This window comes from Aethalodelphis obliquidens, unplaced genomic scaffold (genome assembly GCF_003676395.1).
Source record: "Aethalodelphis obliquidens isolate GAN/ISIS:26980383/991018 unplaced genomic scaffold, ASM367639v1 scaffold60, whole genome shotgun sequence".
Taxonomy (NCBI): Eukaryota; Metazoa; Chordata; class Mammalia; order Artiodactyla; family Delphinidae; genus Aethalodelphis; species Aethalodelphis obliquidens.
Genome location: NW_020838004.1, coordinates 5,720,070 through 5,742,245, shown reverse-complemented (window position 1 = coordinate 5,742,245; position 22,176 = coordinate 5,720,070). Strand labels below are relative to the sequence as shown.

General features: G+C 39.2%; 1 protein-coding gene across 1 annotated transcript in view; it reads left to right on the top strand.

The window, feature by feature from the left end:
• Positions 1 to 22,176, top strand: part of MAML2 (mastermind like transcriptional coactivator 2) — a 361,367-nt gene that overhangs the window by 58,113 nt on the left and 281,078 nt on the right. The window lies entirely within an intron of this gene.

The following is a 22,176-nucleotide window of genomic DNA, read 5'->3' as shown; positions in this document are numbered from 1 at the left end:
ACTGGCTGATATGCTGACAGTATAAAGATTCATTTAAATTGCTTAGTTGCACATTGGAATGGTTGAATAGTTTCCTGTCTCAGAGACTGATCAGCAAGCTTATATGAAACACAAGTTATTTAACATCCTCACCACATACTTATTTTTCTCTAGACCGGCTCGTACATATACTCATTTGACACATTAGGGAATTAGCATAGTCATTTATTCAACAAGCGTTAATTAATAGCTGACTTTGTGACAAATCTGTAATAAGAAGGGTAAAAATGAATGATGTTAGCTACAGTTTACTGAATGCCCACAATATGCCAGCCTCTAGGCCCTTTTTATAAACATGAAGAATAACAGTTTAAGAAATTAAATTTCTTTTTGCCCTAGTGGGATTCACATTCTAAGTGAGGAGACAAGCATAAAAGCAAATATTTGTGATATGTGCTACAAGAGAGATATGAGCAGAGGTGGTTTATGTGGTTTGAATCCTTGCTCAATACAGGCTTATTAGCTGTGTGACTTTGGACAAGTCCTTAACCTCTCTCTGTGGTTTAATATCTTCATTTGTAGGGCTTCCCTGGTGGCGCAGTGGTTGAGGGTCTGCCTGCCGATGCAGGGGACACGGGTTCGTGCCCCGGTCCGGGAGGATCCTACATGCCACAGAGCGGCTGGGCCCGTGAGCCATGGCCGCTGAGCCTGCGCGTCCGGAGCCTGTGCTCCGCATTGGGAGAGGCCACAACAGTGAGAGGCCCGCGTACCGCAAAAACAAAACAAAACAAAACAAAAAACTTCATTTGTAAAATGAAGAAAAAATCAGGTTCAAGAGATATGGTTGCACAGACTGTGCACTGCACAACTCCGTGAAGCCTTACGTGGCACCATTCAATAGTTAATGATGGGCACCTCATGGGCTAGTGACGAGGATTAGCAGAGAAAATATTTTTTAAAGTGCTTAGATAATGCCTGGCACATTACAGGCCCTGAGTAAATGTTTATCATCACTCTAAAATGCTGAATTAGAAGAACTGAAGAGATTGATTCTTCATCAGGAAAAAGTATTCATGAAGATTTTTTGAGAATGATAGGACATTGATTCAAACCCATGCCATTCTTTCATTACTTCCACTACTGTGGAGGCTCGTATTCCTGGGAAACTAAGGCTGCATTGCTAGCAGAGTTTTAGTCCTGCATGTTGGAGCTCAAAAACTGTTTTCAAGCCCAACTAAATGGTGTCACAGGTACTTTGGCACCATCAGACTGGTGTTGGCTCTCAAAGCCCAGAATAACTTGTGCAATCCTAAGGAAGCATGCAGAGTCACTACTAGATTCCCTGTTATATTTCCAGATCTCTCCTTTGGAAAATGGCTTATCAATGCAGTGTTGAGGGCCAAAGAGAAAAAACTGTTATGCATCTGGAAAGGTGAAACCATTAAAAGAAATAGGAATAACAACAGGAGGAAAAACGGGTTAAAGATGGTGATGTTTGACATGGAATGTGTGGAGTTAGACGTATTAGCAGGTGTAACAGCCAGGAAGAAGTGTTTATTGGGCAGTTGAACTATGGGTCCAGGCCTCTGGAGAGGATTCAAGTCCAGGGACAGTGATTTAAAAGCTACATGCATGTCTTTGAAGATGAAATTTGTAGTGGTGGAAGAGCTTACTAACTGAAAGTGGTACCTGTTAGGAAATGCCTACATTTTGAGGATATGGGTGGAGAAATGGTTTTCCTTTTGACTAGTAGGCAAGGGAGAAAGGAGTCTTGAGAACAAAAGTGATATTCTATAGTATCAAATGCTGCAGAGGTATGTAAGAGCATGAGGATGGAAAGAAAAGTTTGATAATTAGAAGAATGTGGACATCTAGAGAGCAAAGTGCTTTCAGTGAAATTTGGAGAATGGAAGACAATTATAGATGGGGCAGGAGAGGAAGTGGACATAGCATTTGTGAAGAACTCTTTCAAAAATTTTAATGGTGTGAAGAAGGAATAGTCCTCAGGAAAGGAGTTAGAGATGAGAATAGCGTTATTTTTAGGTGAGCATAATGAATACATTTAGAGGCAGAGGTAAATAAGTGGAGAAGAGATTGAAATGTAAAAGAAAGCAGGGGTAAATCACTAGTGCATAGTAGCTCATTTGAGAATGATGGGCGACTTGTGAAAGCAGCTGGACTTTGGAATGTAGAGGAAGGATGTTGGTTGGTGTAGTAAGTTCATGGATCACGGTGTATCTCTTCTAGTTTCTTAAGCGCTGGCTTCAGTCACATTTCTCACCTTCTTAATGACTTCTCCAGCTAGAGACTCAAACTTAGTAGTTAGTTCTTTGAGGGCAATGGGATTCTTTCATTTGTGTCAATTTTCACTTTTGGAGAAGACAGTTATAGCACATATTATTTTTATTGATGTAAGGGCATCTTGATATTCCCTTTCTATTAACCCTGTAAGTGCCCTGGTAGACAGCATAGATAGTAATACTAAACTCACACATCTACAAAAAATGTGCTGGAAAATGAGCACCCCTACTTAATTTCTGGTTAAAAAATGGATGTGACATTAAAGTAGATAAGGAGGTTGTGATTGTAATTTTGGTGTTGGACGTTAAGGCCACAGAGAGTACAAAGTTTAATAATTCTGCAGTGAACTCAGAAGAAACCCTACACCTTGACAGTTGCCTTCTCTTTAGTTTATGGCTTATTTAGGTTTCAGGTTTCAGTTTTATAAGTGATCAAAAGTTAAAGTTTGTGGATTACACAATCTTTTGTTTGCCCTTGTTGATGGATTGGTTCCTGCTTTCCTGAGTTTTTAGTGGAAACAATTATATCATATAAGAAACTATCTCACTTGTTTCTATTCCCTGGCATCATGTATGGAAAAATACAGCAGTTGGTTGAATTGTCTGCTAGAAACTGGCCTTTAAAGGAGAATATAAGAGGAAGAAATTTTGCAAGTGTATACTTTAAGTTTCAAATGAAAAAGGGAGGGGGGACATAGGGAGGTGACTGAGTTCACATTGCAGTTTTTGAAGGTAATTTACTAATTCATGAAGGAAGTTACAGTTACCTCTGAAATGTAGTATAAAATTTAAAAATTCATTTAGATTTGAATTATAAAAATTCAACATGATCACTGATTGTAGGAAGATGATATCTGACCTTAGTTATATTGTCCAAGCAGAATTTTCTGCCTTATTTAAACCAAGAAATCTCACTTTCCCCTATGCAATTGAATATTTCCTGCAAAAAGTATATCTTCTAATCTAACCTTAAAAAGGAAAGAGCACTTTAAACAGAACGAGCTTAATTTTTTTTTTTTTTTTTTTTTACTCAGGAAAATTGCTACAAATTTCTATTCTACGCCAGTATTGAAGACCTGACCTGGCCTAGCCTGGTGTATGAGGGTGGACATCAATATATCTTGTCTTACCCAGTAGATGTGTCCTTGAAAAAGTGTACTGAAAACCAATTTTCAGATTAAAAAATAATTTAAATCCACGCAAATGGCTTGAAGTAAAAGAATTCTGTTGTGAATCTTGTGAGTCCTCTTGTGCCGTGGAGAATGCCTTCATAATTCAGTATGTAGAAGTCACTCCCCACCCCAAATACCGACACACAGGCATTTCTTTTAAATTCTGATTTGTTTGGTTGTAATGGTAGTTGTTCAGTAGATCAGAGGATCTTAAACTGGGGATCCATCCTACTTTCACTGCAAAACATAATGATCCCCTCCCCACCAAACTCAAAGGCAGATGTTATATATATATATATATATATATATATATATATATATAATTTTTTTTTAATTTTTATTTTTTGCGGTACGCGGGCCTCTCACTGTTGCGGCCTCTCCCGTTGCGGAGCACAGGCTCCGGACGCGCAGGCTCAGCGGCCATGGCTCACGGGCCCAGCCGCTCCACGGCATGTGGGATCCTCCTGGACCGGGGCACGATGTGTCCCCTGCATGGGCAGGCGGACTCAACCACTGCGCCACCAGGGAAGCCCAGATGTTATATTTTTGATGAACAGTATTGCTAATTCAGCCGATAAACATGGGTAGAAGCCATTGCTCCTTTTTCCACAACCAGTGCCTCGTTCCGCCCTGTGAGCCCAGACCCTAGGGAACCCTGTGTGGATATCTATGGGCGCTGCCCTAGGGAGCCCTCTGCAGCTCCTGCGTGAAAGCCCCAGCCCTGCTTGCTTCTCCTCCCCAGTCAGCCATCTGGACCCGTTGGGAATAGGCACCCCTGGCAGCAACACTAGCAGCCTCTTGGGCAAATGCTCAGTGTCCCATCCCCCATGCCCCTAGCTGTGTCTGTCCTCTGTTGCCTGACACTCCCCTGGAAGTGCCCTCACATGGCTACCTGTGGGAACTGTGGTTCCCACCATATTCGATTATACTGTAAAATATTTTGAATATTACTCCCGATGACAGCCATGTTGAACGTTCAGTTTTGTGATATATTTAAAAACAAAACTTGTAAGCGTGCATGATTTGAAAATCTGCAGATAGTAAGTGCACTAATTTTCCTTTCATTTGGAAATACCATCGCAAACTTTCGTCCCTTCATCTGAGAGTTAAACTGATGTACTTAGTTCCTATAGTGTATCCTGTTAGATGCGGAAGTGAAGATAAGGTACCTCCCCTGGGAGCTCACAGTTGAGAGTAGGAAATGTATGTGCTGTATGAAAAGGGTATATTCCACAGAATGATATTATGTAGATAAATTAAACCGAGTTACAAATTAAATTACACCAGGCAGAAAAGACTTCTAGCCACCACTCATCATTATGACCCCATATAAATTTCCAGTTCATGTTGCGAATAGAGCAGGTACCCTGGGCATTGTGTGGTGGTCTTTAAGCAACGAAATAGCTTGGTGTGAGGCAGTGAGGCCTTCATTATAAGGAGGGTTCAAGCCCCGATCCACTTACCTATCTCTTAGGCATATTGCTGATGTACTAAGATCCCTTTCAACTGAGAATGTCCATGATTCCATGAAATAATCTCTGACCTCCTATGAAGGAAATAAAAAAAATAGAGGATACAAAAATGGAGCAAACCAACCAGAATAGTAAAAACTGAAGAAAAAAAGAAAGGAATCTTGGAATGTACAGGAGAAAGAAAGAGTTCAGTAACAGTTTCAAGATCTGTAGCTTTTCACTTGGCAGAAAACAAATTACTATGAGGCGACATTGGGAAATTACTGCAATTCATTGCCTTCCTTTAAAGTTTTTTTTTTTAATTAAATAATTTTAGACGATTGCCCCTTCCTGTGAGAAATATAAGACCAAAGGGGCATGCATACTAATTTTTCTGTTTTCTTTTTATTCCACCTACTGACTCCACAGTGTCTGCTTTCCAAAATTAGTTTGAAAGCCCACAACCTGTGTCTGAACTGGGCGAAGTAGCACGACAGTTCACACCTGGAATGAAAGAATGATTTTTTTATGTAAGACTGTTAATGGCTGTGTAGAGCTCTATCTATATATGAATCTATGTATAAATATATTTTATATATGACAGTTTCATTTAGACTAGAACTGATCCCAGGGTAAAACAGCACGAATAAAGTATTATTTTTGATAACACCCTCACTCAAATAAGAGAAATGAGTTCTTGCAGTTACCATTTTCTCTATGACTTTTTTTGAGACGCAGAAAAACCCCATTATAAAGTACCTAGATCCCCCAGGGACACAGACACGCTGTAGGTTACAATCCATCTTCATCTGTGTGGAGAGGTACAGCTACTCCTCCCTCAGCTCCACAGTAATTCCTGCTGCCAGTTCCAGATTGTTCAAACCGGTGGGTCAGAAAAGACACAAAGACACAGATGAGCCATAGGTATGGTACATTCATAAAATGAAAAAGTACTTTCATGAAAAACATGTCAGGGGACTGGAGGATGTCAGACTGACAGAGGACCAGGGAGAACTAGATTCAGTACCTTAGTTCTTGGCTAAGCCCTGAGAAGTTGGTCATTTGTCCTCCTGTGTCTCCTCTCCTTGTGTGTCTTCCCTTAAACTTTGTATAGGGCTTTGTACTTTGCAAAGGACTTTGACATACAACATCTCATTTGTCTCCTATATACTGAGTGTAGGAATGAACAAAAGGTCATCATTAAGGACAGATTGTGAGTTTATGCACTGAACACTGCAGTTGCCACCCCAGCAATGGGGAGACCTTCCTGATATTCCCTCTCTCCCTGTAAGGAAAATATCATCGATAGCCAACTTGGCAATAGATCTGCTCACTCTCTGCCCTCTCCTGGGTGACCTTAGATAAGCCCAGGGTTTTAAAACCTTTCTCCTGTGCCCAAGCCCACATATTCAACTGTGTAATAGTCATGTCTACTTGGATGACACATGGTAATGTCAATTTCAATGTCCTAAACTGAAGTTTCCCCTCCAAATCTGTTCTTTCTTCTGTATTCTTTATGTTAGCAAATGATGGCCTTTCATCCCAGCCAGAAATATGAGAGTTCTCATGGATTATACCATCTCACTCACTTTTCAGTTTCTATAAATGACCCAGTTCCTCTATTGTCTGCTGCTTTACTATCTTTCCCCATCCTCTCTTCTTCATTATCCCCACTGCCACAATGTTAGCTGCTCCAGATCTCACATTTTCTCACTTTTACTGCAACAAAAATATCCCAAGCAGTTACCCTGCTTTCAGGCTAATCCCTTCCAATATGAAGCTGCCAGAGTGGGCTTCCTGAAATGTTGTTATGTTTATCATGAATTCAACTTCATTAGCAAAGCACACAAAGACTTTTGTGATATGCTATTGCTGAACAAAACTGTTGGCCTCCCTAGAAAGGCAAAGTGTATTTGATACCGCTGTGCTGTTCCCTCCTCCTGGAAAGCCCTTCCAGTCTCTGTTTAAAAAACTCCTATTCATCCTTCACTGCTTGGGGAATTATGGGTCATCTTGTTAGGAAAGATCCACCACCTCCCCAACTTGCCAGCCTGAGTTTGCTCCTTTTTCACCCTCACCTAATACTCAATCCATCATAATGTTTTATATATCCCATCATTGCACTTAACGTATTAAACTCTAATCACAGTTTTGCGGGGCTGTCCACCTCACAGCACTGTAAGCTCCTCAAGGCAGAGACGGGTTCTGATGGGCTTAGCATAGTGACCAGCAACAAGAGAAGCATTTGGTAAATGTTGAACAGAATCTGTTTTACTTTTTCCGGAGCACAAAGCATGCATGAAAGATTAATTTGCTCCACATGGGAAGTCATCGCCCAGGCTTACCAAAGGTCAGGTCTATATAAAGTGGTGTTACTTTTTTCCCCCTTTCCTTTAGCAAGACATTAAAAAGAAAAGCACAGTTTAAAAACTGGGACCTATGGAACCTATTTCTTTTGTGAAAAATGATTACAGAATCAGATTTCCACAGCACCTAAGCTATTCCCTAGGGCAGTGCTTCTCAAAGTGTGATCCCCAGAAGAGCAGCAGCAGCATCACCTGGGAACTTGTTACACATGCAAATCATTGGACCCCACCCCAGACTGTCTGAATTGGAGACTCTGGGGATGGGGGTTAGCACTCTGTTTTAACAAGTCCTCCAGGTGACCCTAGTGGTCACCCTAGTTTGAGAACTACTTCTGGGGGTTAAACAAAACACTTACGGAAAAGGATATTAGCATTTATAGATCACCTATTATGTGCCAGACATGTTAACTTTGTTCTTAACTTTTTCACAATGCCAGATTAGCACTTAAAGATTTAATTCCGTAGCAAAAACAATCTTGAGAAGGAAAAATGGAGCTGGAGGAGTCAAGCTCCCTAACTTCAGACTATACTACAAAGCTACAGTAATCAAGACAGTATGGTACTGGCACAAAAACAGAAATATAGATCAATGGAACAGGAGAGAAAGCCCAGAGATAAACCCATGCACATATGGTCACCTTATCTTTGATAAAGGAGGCAAGAATATACAGTGGAGAAAAGATAGCCTCTTCAATAAGTGGTGCTGGGAAAACTGGACAACTACATGTAAAAGAATGAAATTAGAACACTCCCTAACACCATACACAAAAATAAACTCAAAATGGATTAAAGACCTGAATGTAAGGCCAAACGCTATCAAACTCTTAAGAGGAAAACATAGGCAGAACACTCTAGGACATAAATCACAGCAAGATCCTTTTTGACCCACCTCCTAGAGAAATGGAAATAAAAACAAAAATAAACAAATGGGTCCTAATGAAACTTCAAAGCTTTTGCACAGCAAAGGAAACCATAAACAAGACGAAAAGACAACCCTCAGAATGGGAGAAAATATTTGCAAATGAAGCAACTGACAAAGGATTAATCTCCAAAATTTATAAGCAGCTCATGCAGCTCAGTGTCAAAAAAAACAAACAACCCAATCCAAAATTGGGCAGAAGACCTAAATAGACATTTCTCCAAAGAAGATATACAGATTGCCAACAAACACATGAAAGAATGCTCAACATCATTAATGATTAGAGAAATGCATCTCAAAACTACAATGAAAAAAACTACATCTCACACCGGTCAGAATGGCCATCATCAAAAAATCTACAAACAGGGGCTTCCCTGGTGGCGCAGTGCTTAAGAATCCACCTGCCAATGCAAGGGACACAGGTTCGAGCCCTGGCCTGGGAAAATCCCACATGCTGCGGAGCAGCTAAGCCCGTGTACCACAACTACTGAGCCTGCGCTCCAGAGCCCACGAGCCACAACTACTGAGCCCACGTGCCGCACCTACTGAAGCCTGTGCACCTAGAGCCCGTGCTCCGCAACAAGAGAAGCCACGACAATGAGAAGCCCGTGCACCACAACTGAGAGTAGCCCCAGCTCGCCGCAACTAGAGGAAGCCTGCGCACAGCAATGAAGACCCAACACAGCCAAAAAAAATAAAAAATAAAACACACAAACAAATAAATAAATTTATATTTAAAAAAATCTACAAACAAATAAATGCTGGAGAGGGTGTGGAGAAAAGGGAACACTCTTGCACTGCTGGTGGGAATGTAAATTTTTACAGCCACTATGGAGAACAGTATGGAGGTTCCTTAAAAGACTAAAAATAGAACTACCATACGACCCAGCAATCCCACTACTGGGCATATACCCTGAGAAAACCATAATTCAAAAAGAGTCATGTACCAAAATGTTCACTGCAGCTCTATTTACAATAGTCAGGACATGGAAGCAACCTAAGTGTCCATCGACAGATGAATGGATAAAGAAGATGTGGCACATATATATATAATGGAGTATTACTCAGCCATAAAAAGAAATGAGTTATTAAAAAGAAAATTGAGTTATTTGTAGTGAGGTTGATGGACCTAGAGTCTGTCATACAGAGTGAAGTAAGTCAGAAAGAGAAAAACAAATACTGTATGCTAACACATATATATGAAATCTAAGGGAAAAAAAAAAAAGGTCATGAAGAACCTAGGGGCAAGACGGGAATAAAGACACAGACCTACTAGAGAATGGACTTGAGGATACAGGGAAGGGGAAGGGTAAGCTGGGACAAAGTGAGAGAGTGGCATAGACATATATACGCTACCAAACGTAAAATAGATAGCTAGTGGGATGCAGCCGCATAGCACAGGGAGATCAGCTCAGTGCTTTGTGACCACCTAGAGGGGTGGGATAGGGAGGGTGGGAGGGAGGGAGATGCAAGAGGGAAGAGATATGGGGACATATGTATATGTATAACTGATTCACTTTGTTATAAAACAGAAACTAACACCATTGTAAAGCAATTATACTCCAATAAAGATGTTTAAAAAATAATAATAAAAATTTAAAATAAATAAAATAAAAAGTAATGTATTAACCTATAATGGAAAAGAATCTAAAAAGGAAAATATATGTGTGTATATATATATATATATATATATATCTGAATCACTTTGCTGTACACCTGAAACATTGTAAATCAACTATACTTCAAGAAGAAATAAAAATTTTAAAAATTAAAAAAAAAGATTTAATTCTGCTAAGATACCTTTAATTCTATTTAAAATTATTTTAGATATAGCAGTCTTGAGTTTGCTGTAGTATCTGGCCAGGTGAAAACGGTGCGTCTTCCACAATGCTGTCCCCCAGTGCTCTCCAGGAGTGATTCCTTTCTTCTTTATACTGATTTGTGGCACTGAAGTGACATGCAAAATATATTGCCTTGAATCATAGATATCTACACAGCTTGCTTATCTCTCAAACTGTGAGTTTTTACAAAGCATAGACCCTGTTTTGTGTGCAGAAGCCTGCACTCTGCTTTACATAGTACTTTCCACATATGAGCTAAACACCAGATAAATATCAGTTGGATGAATGAATGAATCTTAGAACATTTATCACAGTACTATGCAGATTTAGGTTTGTACTGTTTAGGTTTGTAATACACAGAACAGGGATTAAAAGCTTTTTTGGTTTTTTTGTCTGAGAAGCCATATCATCTGTTTATACGGAAGAGAAGGGGAGAAATAATTATGGAAACAGAGAAATAACCATGTTTTTTTTCTCCTCTTCTTTTTGTTAGCTGTTTCTCAAGCCACTTCAGCCTGGTTGGTGTTTTAAAGACACAGATATTTAAATGTGTGGATTAATTTAGCTACATGAATCCCAGAAGCTATCTGAATTGGATATTTTTTATAATCCGTCTCAAATATAAAATCTTCTTTGGTTGGAACTATGGGCATCAGTACAGGTTGGCATGACCTTAACACATCACTCTTGGCCTTGGAGGTGCTCTGTTCAAGGAGAGACAGGGACGTTTCTTTCCTTAAAAGTGGCCCTTGGGGCTCCCCTCGTGGCGCAGTGGTTGAGAGTCCGCCTGCCGATGTGGAGGACACGGGTTCTTGCCCCGGTCCGGGAAGATCCCACATGCCGCGGAGCGGCTAGGCCCGTGAGCCATGGCCGCTGAGCCTGCGCGTCCGGAGCCTGTGCTCTGCAACGGGAGAGGCCACAACAGTGAGAGACCCGCGTACCGCAAAAAAAAAAAAAAAAAAGTGGCTCTCTGTGACATTGCTGTTTTGGATTTTAGGACTAAGCTAAAAAAAAAGCTGGGCACTGACAAGTGAAAGAAATTGTTCTTGCTGTTCTCTCCCTGTAGGCACAGAGACCGTCATTTTGGGGTGAGGAATGACCAGAGTATTACATGACAGTGCAGAATTGTCAGTGATCCAGAGTGAATATGCACAGCCTTCCAGGAAGTAAAATGAATCAGGCTAAGGGAAGAAAATGAAACAACAGTCTCTTATACTATATTCACCACCAGCCCCAGGTTATTGCTTTCTCTAGAAATGGAGAATGGGCCAGAAGACTGGTTATTATTTCACTTTTTTTCTTGAGATTCTGCACTTATTTCCATGGACATGAAATTTGAAAGCATCTAAGTGAAAACTGTGATTTCCCTGCTCTCCTCCTTGCCTTGAATATTATGAATTCTTAACATATTCACCTTGCTAGACTTTTCCCAGTCATTGTAAAATTCTCTTTCTGAAGGAATGTAAATTTCTGGAGGTTGTGAATAGGGTCTTCTATGGGCTAAAATGTTTAGCACTTACCCAGAGTGAGGAGCTAATGATACTGCTAATTACAATCCTATTAGGTAGTTAAAGTAGACATAGAGATGAGTGAAAATGGAAGAGAAATATTTTTATTGATTTATAGCATAAGGAAACATTTTTGTCTAAGTGCTACTATTTATATGGCAGGAATGTTTAAATTAGAGAAAAGTCATAGGTCACACAACACAGTTGTTCTGTTCTCTTCCAGTGTCCCATGTGGAGAGTTGTACTTACAGCAGCACTGGTAGTGAACTTCACTTTAAGGTGTTGCAAGGTTTGAATTCTACAACAAGGAAAAAAAATTCCTTAATTTATGGACAAAGAGGAAAATGTAAAAGTTAGGATGTGTTTAGGAACTAGTTCACCAATTATGTTCCTAGCCGTTATTCTAAAGGGATCTGGGCATTAACATTATTCTCTGCAGTATTGTTTGTAATAGCTGAAAAGGGGAAGTAACCTTAATATCCACTCATAAGGAGTTGACTATATTATGATGCATTCATATGATGGAATATTATGTAACGATTAAAATTTAGGACACATATACATTATATTAACATGGAATTAACTCAACAAGATATTACATGCAAAAGTAGGCTCCAAAATAACATTTGTAATATGAACCCATTTATGTGAAATTATACATGTCTAATGTGTATGTACAATAAGATTAATGACAGCAGTTACCCAAAACATTCATCATAATGATCTCTAGGTGGTTGCATGCAGGTGATATTTGTTCTCTCTTTAGACCTTTTACTATTGTTTGAATATTTACAAAAGAATATCTTTTTAAAATAAATTAAAAATGTAAGAAAAGAACACGTTGTAAGACAAGAACAGGTTCTATGAGCATATGAGCTATATGAGCTATATCACTCTATGCAGCTTCTGTTTCAAATTATGTTTTAGCTTTTCTAGTGCAATTCTACACTGCTACCCTTTTCATTTAGAAATATATTTAATTGATAGGTGGCCTAATTTAATATTTCTTGTTTTTAAAAAATTTCACAATAGATATAACTATAAAGATTCATAAAGGATAAAGTAAAAATAGCAGAAATGAACTGAAAGTTTTTTTGGTTAATATCAGAGAAATACAAATATAAAAATAAGAAAACTGTAGGAGAGATAGAGAGATATGAGTAAAGATGGCCATAAAGAGAAATGAGAAATGCTTTGAAAGAGAACTAAGAATAAATAAACCAAGAAAATTTGTAAAAGAAAAGAGACAGGACAATAGAATGATACTACCTTATAATGAGCATGAATTATGTGTTATAATAATTTAAACTAAGGATTTGAACTTCACAACAGTCCTAAAAATTTTGTAGTTTTTAATCCTCATTTTGTATATGAGAAATGAAGGCCTGGGAAAGGCAAGCATCTTGCCTTAAGTCACAAATTTGATACTGTGACTGGAGATCTCTCTACTTTTTACTAGCCATCCTAAAAGTTATTTTTTTTTAAACCTCAAAATAATTCTGGGGAGTATCACCCCATTTTACAGATGAGAAACCTGAGTCTCACAGTCACAAAGTAGCTTGTCCTAACCCACATAGCTATTACATAGAATAATCCAGACTCACACTTAGATTTCTTAACTATAAGTCCAGTGTTTGCTTGTGTTTTTTTCTTTTTTTCTTTTAGCACTACGGGGAATAACTTGCAATAGAAAGGAAAAATATAAATAAAATAAACAAAGAGATAGAGATGAAAGCTACCAAAAAGAAAAAAAGCTTTCCAAAGTTAACAACCATTTGTTTAAACATATGAAAGTAAATTACTTTCATTTGCATGAAATTACTATTTTGGGCTAGTGTAATTTTTCCCAAGTCAAATATTGATGAAACCCAGTAAATTCTGTCCCTTTTCATCTAAGTTGAACTTTTTAAAAAAACTTTTCAGGGGGTAAATAAATTATTCTTCCAAAACCTTTACAATTTTATGGGAAAATAAGAAAGACCATGCAAGAGAGACAAGATTATTGCCTTGGTTTTTAAACAGTTCAGAATTCAGATTGTTTTTCATTGTTGTCAAAAAACAGTACCATACTTTCAATGCAACTTGATGCCAGTTCTGATTGTGACTTTCCTCTTGTTTCTATGGTAACAAACTTTACTGTGATCAGCACTATGTAAAAACTTTTTGCATTGAAAGAGGCAAGGAAAACCTGACTCTGTGTGCCTGATACACGTAGTAGGGGCTGAATAAATGTTTACTGAATGAAAGAGTAGAAAAAAAAGAAAATAGTCTCAGCCATACAATTGCATGCTAATCAGATGTGGTGCTAAAATTTGCATATGCAAACATCTTCATGGGACAGAACAAACTTTAGTAAAACAGTAAGGTGCAGGGTTGTTTTTGCTTCACTTTAGACCCAGATTGTAGCACAAAGAGAGCTAAGTCGAAGGCTTAAATAGCTTAATTGTGCAGCAAGTTAGAAGTTAAAGGGTCAGAGTAATGTTAAGTAAATGAAGCTGTTTCGGAGAAAACCTGTAATGCTGCATTCCAGGTCTCCAAAGGCACAGTGCCATTTTTGTGTGTGTTAAAACAGTTTAAGGCCAAATACTGGTGTTTGCTGACTTCTAGAGCTTCCTTATGTTTCCAGTCTTTGCAAAGCAACATAGCCAAGCACACAATATCTAAATCTGGTGGACTGCTTCTGAGATTTTGCTTGGAAGATATTTAAATACATGTTGTTGTTGTTTCGCTTTGAGCTCATAATCTGGTCTGTTTTCTAAAAGCTTTAGTTTCTGGCAGTTGACCATTTACGTTTTAAAAGATGTCTGAAAATTCCAATCCAGGTAAGGTGGGTGCCTTTCGTAAGATCACGGAAGCCTTTTAATGTGGAAGAAAAAGGTAGGATCTAGGTGTGTGGACCAAGAGGTTTTTTAACATATTATCAATCAAGTCAACAAATATTTACTGAGTTCCTGCTATGTGCCAGGTACTGTAGTAGGAACACGGTAAACAAACAAACAAAAATCCTGCTTTCATGGGGCTTACATGAAAGGAAAAATATTAGTGGGGAAACCAAAAATAAACAAACAAAATTAAAATAAATACATGTTAGATGGTAGCAAGTGCCGTGGAATAAAATAAGGCAAAGAAAGGGGCCGATTTTAAATAGAAAGGTCGTAGAAGCCTCACTAAGATAGTGGCATTTGAGCAAGAACCTGAAGGAGGTGTAGGAGAGTGCCAAGCACACATTAGATGGAAGAGCATCAGGCAGCCTGATCTAAAAGAGCAAAGGGTCTGAGACAGCAGCCTCCCTGGCATATTCTAGGAATAACAAGGTGGTCAATATGGCTGGAGCAATAAGCAAGGGAGAGAGAAATGGAGTTGATGTCCAAGAGGTATTAGAGTCTGGGAGAGGAGGTGGGAGGCAGATTGTGTAGGACCTTGCAGACCATGGTAAGAACTTTAGCCTTTGTTCTAGATGAGATAGGACTCCTTGGAGAGTTTTAAGAAGAGAAGTGACATAATCTACCTAGGTTTTAAATGGATCGTTTTGGGCTGTTGTGTTTAAAAAAAAAAAAAAGGAGAAAGGGCAGAAAATGGAGATTGTATAGGAGGCTGTCGTATTAATCCAAATAAGAAATGACGGTGTCTTGGAACAGACCAGCAGTAGCAGAAGTGGTACGATTTGTTGGATTCTGGATATCTGGTGGTGATGACTGCACTCTGAATGGCTTGAATGTGAGGTGGGAAGGAGGAATCAACAATGATGCCACGTTTTCTCACCAGAGCAACTAGAACGATGGGTTTGCTCTTGACTAAGAAGGAGGAGAATGTCTTCTTCACAGATTGAGTTTTGGGGAAAAACATCATTTTGGACATGTTAAGTCTTAGACATCTAAGAGGAGATATCATTTGGACATGAGTTTGGAGTTCAGAAAAGTTGCCTGGATTAGAGGTATAAACTTGACAGTTATCAATGACTAAATCATAGACATTATTTAAAGCCATGAGGCTCAATAAGAGGTCTGTGGGCTGAGCTCTGGGACTCCCAACATTTAGGGGTCAAGGAGATAGGGAGGAACCCGCAAGGGAGACTGGAAGGAGGGGCAAATGAAGGAAGAGGACAGATTGGGAGCCAAATGAACCCATATCAAGGAAATATAAAGCAAAAAGCGCTTTTTCATGGGCTGCACATATTTACCAGGACATGCCAAAGTGAGGAGAAGGAAACAGAAGGAGCTATGTAACCTCGGTCCCTTTAGCAACAGCCATCTTAATACCTTCTCAGGAGTATGTCATCCAACAGCCATTTAGACCGACCAGAGAGCTGAAGCAAATGCATGCAATGATGATTCCTGTGACCGGCTGCCACAGAAATGTCACCATAGCCACAGAATTGTAGATACTTACTTTGGACAAGTCCTGAAAGGAAACCTATTTTAATCCACCTGATACAAAATTTCCACCGTGAATTCATCTCACGATTTTTCTTAATCATCTTCAGTAGCAGGTGATTTCACATTTCTGAAAACAGTTGGTGCTTCTTTGAATACCTCTGACTAGCAGCTGCAATAAAAATGGCCAAGTCAGGGGACTTCCCTGCTGGTCTAGTGGTTAAGACTCCGGGCTTTCCACTGCAGGGGGCACAGGTTCAATCCCTGGTTGAGGAACTGAGATCCCCCATGCTACGTGGTGCGGTCATAAATACATAAATAAATAAATAAGGACCCAGTCACTAACATGGTACATGAATGAGGTGGATTATAATGCTGACATTGTATTGATTTGTAACTTAGGATGTGTCTGAGTTTTCAGAGATTTAGCCCAATCCACATATGTATTCATTCAAGCAGTCCAGCATTTGCTTGATTTCTATACTTAATTTCCTCCAAAGTCAGATTTTTACTTTTCAAATGTTTGTTTCTGGGCAGCTACAAGGAAGAAAATATATTTACCTACTTTTTAAGATGCATGCTTCATTATGTTCTAGTTGAAGGGGAAATTTCAGACGATTAAATAAAGATAGCCGAATACCATCATAACAGAACCTTCATAATAAACTAAAATCCTAGAGAGCAGAGGTAGCATCTTCCTGGTTCTAGAGGTATGTGCCTGTCAGGAAGAGAAAGCCATCTCCACGTTTGCAGGGTCACGCTGAAATCACATGTCATATGGTTTCAACAGGGGCCATATGTTGATGCCTGTTTCTATAGGAGAAACTGCTGAGTTGTTCCAAACAGCACATAAAAATAACAAACAGGATGAATGAGCAGGCACAGTCAGGGCCTAAGAAGTGTAAAAAGCCCCCATTTTGGCTGTTGCACAAGCGGGGGCACCTCCCACCATACTTGAGGGACAGCCCTTCCGTAAATAGACTCAACTCACAATCCCAGCCTGGAGTGCAACCAGCTGAAACCAGCCCCTGGAGGAATTGAACCCCTGCAGGGAGGGCAGAACCAGTAGTGCTTTCCTGTATTTCCCTGCCTGCCAATGTTACCCCAATCCAGAGTTCCCTCCTACTGTGGGCAGCACAGGGCAGTTAATAATGCATCTAGAATGGGAAGCACAAATCAGCACCATGTGTGGTAAGCAATAGGTAATTACATTTCAGTTGTTTAGTTAAGTTTTGCTTTCTGGTTGCCTTGGGGGAACTGTAGGGAAGGTTTTTTGTTGTTGTTGTTTTCCCCTGATGTCTTTTTTTTCTTTTTCCCCCGGTTAGAAACTGAGCAGTTCCACATTGTGTTGAAATGGATATGCAGCATTCGTGTTGGCTGAATTAGCACCTATAATCATATATCTCCTCTCCTTTGTCTACGTGTGCCACCATCTTAATATGTGGACCAGGAATTTCATTTAATGGAGACATAATTTTTCTATTGTCTTAGCGCTTATTGAAACCAGCTCATTCTCCATTAGAATGCTTTTCTGTACTTCAGCCATCAGCTCGGCACTGACTCCATTATTGTTTTTCACCCTTTTCTTGAAATACTATGTATTTTCCATCAGAGTCCAAGTAGCTGATAAATTAGCTTACACCTGCAAGGAAATCTGCCTTTTTCTCCTAGGTTTTGCACATATACAAAGTGTGCATTAGGAATGCTATACCCTTCCTCACAAAGCTGCATGGCCATTCTTTCATTCTCTTAAAAATTACCTGTGGACCTACTATGTGAAAGAATATGTGATGTGCTCAGTGGAAGATTTACTTTTTCATAAAGTTATGGTTTTGTAAGCCTCCGATATTTCTGAATTTATATGCCTTGAATAGTCCGTCACAGAGGGGCCCCACTATGACATACCTCCACGAGTATGATAATTATTAAAGTGTGTCCTGGGAACATACCCAGCCACAGAAGAGGGAAAGCCTGTCACAGCACAGGATGCCTAGGTATCAACATATCAATCAGCTTTTAGCTTCTATCCTGGAAGTCAAGTCTGCATTTGAAACTTGTAGACTGTTTTGAGATACAAGTCATTAGAAAGATATGTGGTCAATTTCGCTTTACCGGTGAAGCTCAGAATGACACCAGAATATTGGTTTTGAAAGACTGTCATCCTCTTAATGTCCAGCTCAGGACTGACACAGGAGGGCCACCGTCTTCACTGATGAGTCATCTGCTCCTTTTTCTTTTGAGCAAGATTTCCACGATGCAGACTTCAGTGCAGTGCAGTTACATCAGGAGCCATATTCCACTTATTCCCTTAAAAGATTACACCAGTTTCAGGAGTAACTCATGGGGAAAATATCTCTTGTTCTTCCATCACATTTTCTGCTGCTCTCAACTCTCCCCTCTTCTTCCAAGCACTGAGGCCAGGAAAGGGCCCTCACTTTTCCATCCATTCGTATGGATTAAGATGCTTTGTACTGAGTGTGTTGGTCTGGTGATTTCATGGTCTCTTCAGGAGCCTGTCCTCCTCTGTGGCGGTCTCTACCAAGATCCTAAGGAAAGTCAGCTGACACTATTTGTTTTGTTCCCTAAAGAGTAAATAATATGTTTTTTTTACACAGCAATTTGAATTCCTTAGGTTAGTGTTAGAGCCTCAGTATGGTTAAGTCCTGGCCATCTGCTAACTTTTGGAAAGTCAGAGAGGGTCTTGCCGTTCAGAACTCCTCTCCTGACGGAAGGGTCTATGTTTATGGCTGAAGAAAGGCATACTTAGCATATTAAATATGTCAATGATTTGTACTACTTTCAATCTTTCCATTTCAGAAGCGTCTTGAGAACTGGTCTAGTATCACAACTCTTTACTACAGCATCGAGTACAATTTCTAATGCTTCTTTTGCAGACCCTCTTTTATTAGCTTAAAAGATACAACTTGAAGCTTCAATAAGGTAGACTCAATGAGGAGAGATTCCAAAATGGGTAAAATAAAGCTGAGGGAAATTAAAATGGCTCGCCCAGTGTGACTAAGAGGGTCAGGAATAGAACCTACTCCTAATAGAGCACATTTTTGTACGGGAGGCAAAAAAGAACGGGACATGTTAACTATCAGAAAGGACTCAAGTTCAACCATAAAGCATATTTGTATATACTGTTGCATATTGTGTTCAAATGACTTATTTTTGCCTTGGTCTGTTCCGATGCACATTCCTGCCAGAGGTAGATATTGGTTTGGAGATCATTTTTTCTCCCGCAGCATGCAAGACTCAGAGTTTCCAGATACTTAACTGAGTAGGGGGTCTTGGTCATAGAAGACATGAACTGGTGGGGTCCACACCTTGTAACCAATCCTGCAGCACCTTGGTGTGTGAGGGAGCTTTACAAACCCAGCTGGTTTCCATGAGAATGAATAGTTGCTGAGGCAAATGTGGGCAAATGTAGGTAGACAGCCCAGGCAGGAGACCCTCGGGCAGATGTGGCCACAGCTCAGGTTATAGGCTCCAGGGAAGTGATCTGTCTCTTATGTGAATTATATTTGTAACCAACATTTATTTCACAGGGATTTCCATACATTATCTCAATTTTTCCTCACAAAAGCCCCAAGAAGGAGGTATGTTAGCACGCTGTTACAGATCTTTTATGAGGCCATAAACAGGCTCAGGGAGATTGCAGCAGGCTCAAGGTTACACAACTAAGAAATGAGGATCGCAGAACATACAGTCAGGTCTCTTGACTCAAAGTTGGGTGCCTTTTTATTTTTATTTATTTTTATCTATTATTTTTTTATTGGAGTATAGTTGATTTACAATGTTGTGTTAGTTTCAGGTGTCCAGCAAAGTGCGTGATTCAATTATACATTTTTTTTCAGATTCTTTTCCCTTAGAGGTTATTACAAAATATTGAGTGTATTTCCCTGTGCTATACAGTAGGTCCTTGTTGGTTATCTATTTTATATGTAGTAGTGTGTTTATGTTAATCCCAAACTCCTAATTTATCCCCCCTCTTTTAGGTACCCTTTTAATGAGACCAACCACTTTGACTACTCAAAGTGTTCTTGTGGCCACACCAGCCTCCCCACTTACCTGCAGAGGCAAAGTACAGACTGAAGGAGTTCTTCCTGTGCTTAGGGGTGTGTAAACTGTCAGGACCCCACTCTACTTTTCCCCTCTTTCAGGACCATCTTAGCTCTCCCTTGGGGTGAATGCAGGTCACAGTGTGGGGTCATCTGACTCTGCGGTCCTCATCTTCACCATGGACATCAGACTTCCTTTTAAGGTGCTCTGTGTGATTCACTAATAGTTTGATTTTTTTTGCAAGATATATGCGCATTTTTTGATTGAGAAACATTTTAGAAATGCTGAACATATTACTGTGATGAAATAACAATGACTAACATTGCTGTTAAATTGTTGTAATTATAAGGGCTTCAACCTTTTTTTGATTCAGTGTTTGTTTTGATTTGTTTTATCTTGCCTTTCAAATGGCCTTTTTGGCTTTGAAACACTAGCAAATGGTGCTGTTCTCTTACAGATCTAGTTCCTACTTTTAGCAGCCATGGGAAATATATTCAAAATGTACCTGAATTAAACATGGCATTTTAGAGAACATTTTATTTTTACTGATTTGTAGTAAAAGAAAAACTGAATAAATCACAGTTGGTTAAAGAAGTGATAGTACCACTGGTCTTAGGATGAATAAAGTACTCTTGAGAAATAAATTGTTTATGTAGATACGATAATACCATGATATATTCAACCCAATCAAATACATACACTAGAGTAGGAATTTTTAAACATTTACCTCCTGGGGAAGCAGTTTACTACTAGACAACAATGTAATGATTAGTCATACTTAGCCATATAGAGATCTATAAACACAGAGATGCAAAGTAAATGCAAATTCTTTGGTTTATTAATGGTTGATAGGATTGAAAAGAAGTCAGGAAGCGCACGAAGGTGAAATTATAGTAAACCATAAAAATACAGCACTTGCAACCAGTTGATCTAAAAACTTGCCATTTCTTGGGTGGCAGATGAAATAGAACATTAAAACAAGTATTTTAAAAAATGGATTAAATTTTAAAAACAAAAGGAAATGGTGACTGGAAGGGAAAAACAAGAGGAAGCAAAATGAGCAGGAATCAGAATCCTGGGGGAAGTTGTGTTTTTGTTTTTTGTTTTATTTGTTTTTTTTTTTCTGGGGGACATTTTTTCACATTGATTTCTGTGACTTCTATGTATGTAATAGAGAATGCTCATTGAGAGTTAAATTTAATCTTATCTCTGAGAACACTGTAAATTACCTTTGGTCAGCACCTTTAGAAAAGTAAAGAACTGAATTTGTGACTGAGCTCTTCGTTTGATCAGCACACCCTCTATTTAATTTTAATCCAGTTAAGTCTCAATTTCATACTTTTAGTGACACATGTCTGATTGGTGGTGCTCAAACTTTGGTGCAGGTCAGAATATCCCAGGATACTGGTGAACAGTGAAGATTTCTGGGTGCCATCCCCGGATATGCTGGTTCAGTTCACCTTGGGTGAGACCCAGATGCAAGGACTAAAGACCGCCTTTTGAAAATGCTAACATAGAGAATCATGAACCAGGAGGGAAATGGCTCTTTGAGTCAGAGAATGCCATTGATTTTTATGAACTCTGACCCTATCAAATATAAATTTTAAAATTTAAATTTTTGTTCATGGTGATGTACTGGAAATATGATATATTCCATGTTGGTGAAAAAAGACTTATAAAAATGTCTGTGATTACACAACTTGGTTGCTTATAATCAAAATTTTTATAACATAAAGCTGAAAGAATGACCTAATTGAACTCCTCATTTTATAAATGAGCCATACGAGGCTCAGGGAGTTGAAGTAACTTGCACAGTGTCACATAGCTCGCTAATGACCATGTAGGATTATTTTGCCCTTTCCATTCCTTATGTTGCATCTCTCTTAAAATTTTCTGAAAATGGTCCAGTATTATAAAAAGGACTGAGGGTAAGCCAAGCATGCCATTAGCTGATACCTTTGACTTATACAGAAAAATAAGATTAGAGACTTGGGCAAAAATATATACAAAGAGTCAACAAAGGCAATTGCATAGGGAGGACTATATATGTCGTGTCCCTCCTCTAAATAAATGTCATGAACTAGGGGATGGCTTAATGATGCTAAGTTGTTGCAGACATAAAAGTCTGAAGCAAATTATGAGGCTCCAGGATACGGTAAATTGGTTTTACCTTCTAAAGACTATTAAGCTTCGCTTGGATTTTTC